Below are 6,000 nucleotides of genomic sequence, written 5' to 3' on the forward strand. Positions count from 1 at the left end.
ATATTTGGACATCACAGTGAGTTGTCTCAATTTATTGTGCATTTATGGAAAGCAGGATTTTCTCCTGAATGATTTATTCAAGCTAAAGCGCTTGTTTACCTAAGCAAACAAGAGAGGTAAAGTAAATATAAACCCAGTTACTAAAATCTCAGATAAAAATAACATGTAAATATGTTCAATATTTTTAAATTTGCAGCTTTCACTAAAATAATCCTTGGTGATTCTGCCATGAAGGTCCATGTACAGGTAATTCTTGCTATAGGATTACAAAACGTTACACCTGTGCCCCTTCATTGTCAGTTCTTTACACAGCCTTTCAATGGAGATAAGAAGTGGCCATTTCAGCAAACATTGCACAAGCATGGAGCACTTTAGCAAATTATGTCTGATTGAGTTAGTATTGCATGTACGTTAAATGCACAAAAGATTTACTTTCCATGAATGGAATTTAAATACGTCCATGTGTTTAAAAACGTGTGACATTACTATTCAAACCATTGTGACAAATACTGTGCAAATGGAACTGCACAGTTAACAAAAGGCTTGCCATTTTGTTAAACATATTGCAGGACAATTAAATGGAACAGATTGGGAAGCCAATGAGGAACGATGCTCCTTTTGATCTATTAATTTTAAACAAGACAGAGGTGCTTAGAGATGTGCAAGTTAGAGACAACTCGAGTTGTACTGATCATGGTGTAATCACATTTGCCATAAGTTACAAGAAAAGTGCATGTTGTTATGAACTCTAAATTTAAAAAAAGCAAACGTCAATAAGCTGCAATCCATACCGCGTGACACTCAGTGGGACCAAATACAAAGTATTTGCAACACATGGCACAAAAGGCAAGCGGGGAGAGGTTTTAAAGGTGAATAAAACAAGTGCATTAGTCATTGTATTCTATTAGATAATGGGCATAAAAGATCACAGTTAAAACCATTGTGGCTAAATTCTAGTGTAAAAAATAAAGTTAGCAAAAATGGTCTTTATAAAATACAAAGTAGAAGGGACTCCAGATTTACAAGGAATGCATTAGGTGCAAGGAAGCAGACAGGGCAGTTATCATAGAATATGACAAAACCCATTTCTTTACCAAGTAAATAATTCCCAAAAATGTAGTAGTATGAAAGAACAAATGGGCCCTATAACGGATGAAATCAGAAAACCGGTCAAAAGCCCCACGAAAAGGTAGATGTATTCACTGCTTCCCGTCTGACCTATCGTCAAATGACAGCTCTCCCATCCTGAGTGAACGTTATGACGTCCTCCCAGGATCGCAGCTTGTGTGCACCCTAGGGGCCACACTGTGACGCGATCTGTTATCCCCTGTGTCCACCAGACACAGGGGATGACAGATCATGGTACTGGACCACTGCTGCTACCATGTGATCTCTGTGACCAATCACAACAGATTACATTACAGTTGTACACAATGAATGGCTATCATTCATAGCCATTCATTGTGCACTTTTGTGTTGATCTCTGTGATCACATAGTACAGACAAGGCCAATCACAGTGCATCTGTACCATGCAACAGCTGTGGCCAATCACAGCTTCACAATAGCACACACTGGATAAATGTATGCCATTCATAAAAAAAATGATTGCTTATTACAGTGATGATCATGGTTATAAGCAGTCATAATAACAAAAAAAATCTGATCACTTCCCCAGAGTAGTACAGTGCCACTATGGCAACACTGTACTGCCCAGATCACAGTATGAAAAAAAAAGTTTTTATTTTTTTTATATACTGTCAGCAGTCAGTGTACCTGATCACCGTCACACCAGTCATATACAGACACTGTACGTCTCTGGTGACTGTATGAAAAAACATTATTTAATTTCTTCATTTTCTAAAAAAAAAAAAAAAAAAAAAAAAAAGAAAATTAAAAACGTCAATAAACTCACCATGCCTTCTACTATTTAATATGAAGTCAGATTCCCACTCTCTATCCACTAACATGCTCCTTATTCTCTTCATTCTCACATCAGTGTATTCTATCCTCGAATTATCCTTACTCCACCTCTCCTCTCTACACTGCAGCATGCACATATCACCCTCACTCCTACCCTCTCCCTACTACTACATCCATCATCTGCATTTGTTGCACCCACATGCTGACATAAACACCAGGGCCACGAGACATGTGCGCTTATGCACATCCCACTTCCATCTTGCCTTCCTAGCCCTCCTCTGCCTCGTAGTCTCAGGTGACATTTCTCCTAATCCTGGTCCGCCATTCTCCAACTGCAAGCCACATATACAATACCCCTCCTCCTCTGGCAACCATCGCAATCCACTCAGTTTAATTTCTATCCCCATGTTTCCTGAAAGCAGCCCACCAATCTCATGTGCCCTTTGGAACGCCCGTTCCATCTGTAACAAGCTAACATCTGTACATAACCTCTTCATCTCTCATGGCTTTAACATACTCGCCATAACCGAAACCTGGCTTCAAAATTTTGACTCAGCTTCTCCTGCTGCCCTCTCCCTAGGTGGCTTCCATTGGACTCGCTCCCCCAGACCCAACAGACAGAAAGGAGGTGAAGTCGGATTCCTCCCTCCCGCTTTTCTTTCGAGATGCACTGTATTCATCTGTTTTCTCCCATTTCTTTGAGGTTTGCAACAATTTATTGGCCTCCTGGACCAGTATTGTGCTTTCTTGATGACTTTGCTGCCTGGCTACCCCATTTTTCTCCTCTGAAATACTCACCATCATTCTTGGTGACTTCAACATTACTGTCAATGTTAACAGCCCAACTACAGCTAAACTTCTCGACTTAACCTCATCTTTTGACCTAACCCAATGGACACATACTTCCACTCACTCCAATGGTAATACCCTTGACCTTGTATTCTCCCATCTCTGCAACCCTAGCAATCTCACCAACACCCCCTTTCCTCTCTCTGATCACAACCTCATTAGTTTCATTGTATCCTTCCCTCCAAACACCCATGCCTCCAAGCAGCAAAAAATTACTTGTAGAAACCTTTGCCACTTCTCTTTGAACCCTTCTCTTCTCTATTCTGCTACTGACCACCTATATGGCATAATCTCTCTCCTGTCCTGTCCTGGCCTCCTCTGTCTACAATAGTTCACTCTCATCACTCAATGCACTTGCTCCTCTAACCACATGCAGAATCAGGCCCCGACCATTACAACCTGGCAAACTGACAATACTAGAAATCTCAAGAGACATTGCCGTGCTCTTGAACGACTGTGGCGTAAAACCAAATGCCTGCAAGACTTCACCCTATATAAATCTGCCCTTCTAAAATACACTTCCTGCCTCCATGCTGCCAAACAAGCCTACGTTGTCTCTCTTGTTAATACCTTGTCATCCAGTCCCCGTCGGCTCTTCTCAACCTTTAACTCTCTGCTTCGTCCCCCACCCCCTCTACCCACTAACTCACTCACTGCCCAAGAGATTGCCAATCACTTCAAAGACAAGATTGATGCAATTCGTGAGGACACCTCCACTGTGCGTACATCTTCCCCACCCAACATACCTTGCCTAACAGCACGTTCAACACTCTCCTCTTTTGAATTGGCTACTACTGAAGAGGTGACAAAACTTCTCAGATGCCCACCTAACCAATTGTCTCTTGGATCCTGTTCCCTCAACTACTATGGTCACCCTCTTCTATCCTATGCTCCCTAACTCACATCTTCAATCTCTCCCTCTCTAGTGGCACCTTCCCCTCCCCTCTAAAACATGCACAGATCACTCCCATACTTAAAAAGCCCTCACTGGACCCCACCAACCTGAACAACTTAAGACCCATCTCATTGCTCCCATTCACCTTTTTTAGAACACTTAGTCTACAACCGTCTTAGCTCCTACCTCAGTGAAAATAACCTTCTTGACCCCTTACAGTCTGGCTTTCGCTCGCAGCACTCCACAGAAACTGCCTTACTAAAACTCAATAACTGCTAAAACCAACAGCCAGTACTCCATACTCCTACTACTTGACCTCTCTGCGGCCTTTGATACTGTTGACCACCCGCTCCTTCTCAATAAACTACATTCCCTTGGCTTCCGAGATTCTGCTCTATCCTGGTTCTCTGCCTATCTATCACAGCGCTCCTTCAGTGTCACCTACAACTCTGGCTCCTCCTCTCCATTGCCCCTTTCTGTGGGGGTCCCTCAAGGCTCTGTTCTTGGACCCCTTCTCTTCTCTATCTACACCTCCTCCCTTGGTCACTTGATAACTGCCCACGGCATCCTATACCCCTTATACAAAGATGACACCCAAATCTATCGGTCTACTCCTCACCTCACTCCTTCAGTCTCCTCTCACATTACTAACTTACTAACTGACATATCAGCATGGATGTTGCACCACTTCCTTAAACTAAATCTCTCTAAAACTGAGCTATTAATTATTCCCCCATGCCTGTGCCCCCCTCCACGACTTTTCCATCAAAATCAACAATGCAACTATCAGTCTCTCCCCTCACGCCAGGGTACTAGGTGTAATCCTAGACTCTGACTTGTCATTTCAGCCTCAAGTCCAATCATTGTCAAAAGTTTGTAGAATTCACCTCCGTAGCATCTCTAAAATTCACCCCTTTTTAACAAATGAAACCACCAAGCTCCTCATTCACTCCCTGGTTATCTCTCGCCTTGACTATTGCAACTACCTTCTCATTGGCCTGCCTTTCCATAGGCTATCCCCTCTTCAGTCTGTCGTGAATGCTGTTGCCAGACTTATACACCTTACCAACTGCTCAGTGTCTGCCAACCCTCTCCTCCAATCCCTACACTGGCTTCCAATCACCCAGCAAATTAAATTCAAAATACTAACCACAGCATACAAAGCCATTCAGAACTCTGCCCCGAGCTACATCACCAATCTTGTCTCCAAATATCACCCAAATTGTCCTCTCCGCTCTTCTTAGGACCTCCTACTCTCAAGCTCTCTCATCCCCTCCTCCCATGCTCGTCTTCAGGATTTTTACAGAGCCTCTCCCATCCTCTGGAATTCGCTACCTCAACCTGCCCGGCAATCCCCTACTCTTGCTACCTTCAGGCGATCCCTGAAAACTCATCTCTTCAGGGACGCCTATCACATCTCCAACTAATTTTTTACCACTTTCATCTGCTCATTCCCCACAGTTACAACCTTTTGTATCACCTGCCCTACCCTATTAGATTGTAAGCTCTTCTGAGCAGGGCCGTCTTAATCCTTTTGCATTTTATTGTATTGTAACTGTATTGTCCTCATTTTAAAACGCTGCGTAAACTGTTGACGCCATATAAATCCTGTAGAATAATAATACTAAATTCCTTGAACTATCTACTTTCCAAAAAGGGCTCATATGGGGAGTCCTGGCATTTTAGGGCCTCAAGAAATGAGAGAGGCCATCAGTACATCAGAACTGATCAATTTAAGTATACATGCAATAGTTTGTGGTATAGAGTCCTATTTTCCTATAGACTAAATATAATACATTGATTTGGGTTATTTTTACCAAAGAAAGTAGCAGAATACATTTTGGCCTAAATGTATGTAGAAAGGTTATTTGCAAAATTATAACAAGAGTTTCAGGAATTTTTTTTTTATTTAGCAAAAAATAAAAGACACTGTTGGGATTAAATGCCACCAAAAGGAAGCCCTCTCAAAAAATGCTAAAAATGTAATTTGGGTACAGTGTTGTATGACTAATTGTTACTGTGCTGAAATCTGAAAATTTGGGTAGGAAGGGGGTGAAAGTGTCTGGTATTGAGGTGGTTAAATAATTTTTCTCTTCAGTTTTCACAAATGAAAAAGATGGATTTGATAGTCTTAACAATAATTTTAATGAGGTCTTACTGAAGGTGCCACTGTGGTTACCTGAAAAACAGGTACAAAAGAGACCAGAAAAACTTAATGTAAACAAATCACCCAGTCCAGATGGCTTACACCTGTGAGGCCTTGGGGAATTTAGTGCAGTTATAGCCAAGCTGCTATTACTTGAGATGTATACCAGGAAACTAAAGACCAGTCAGC

This window comes from Aquarana catesbeiana, linkage group LG04 (assembly GCF_042186555.1).
Source record: "Aquarana catesbeiana isolate 2022-GZ linkage group LG04, ASM4218655v1, whole genome shotgun sequence".
In the NCBI taxonomy this organism is placed as follows: domain Eukaryota; kingdom Metazoa; phylum Chordata; class Amphibia; order Anura; family Ranidae; genus Aquarana; species Aquarana catesbeiana.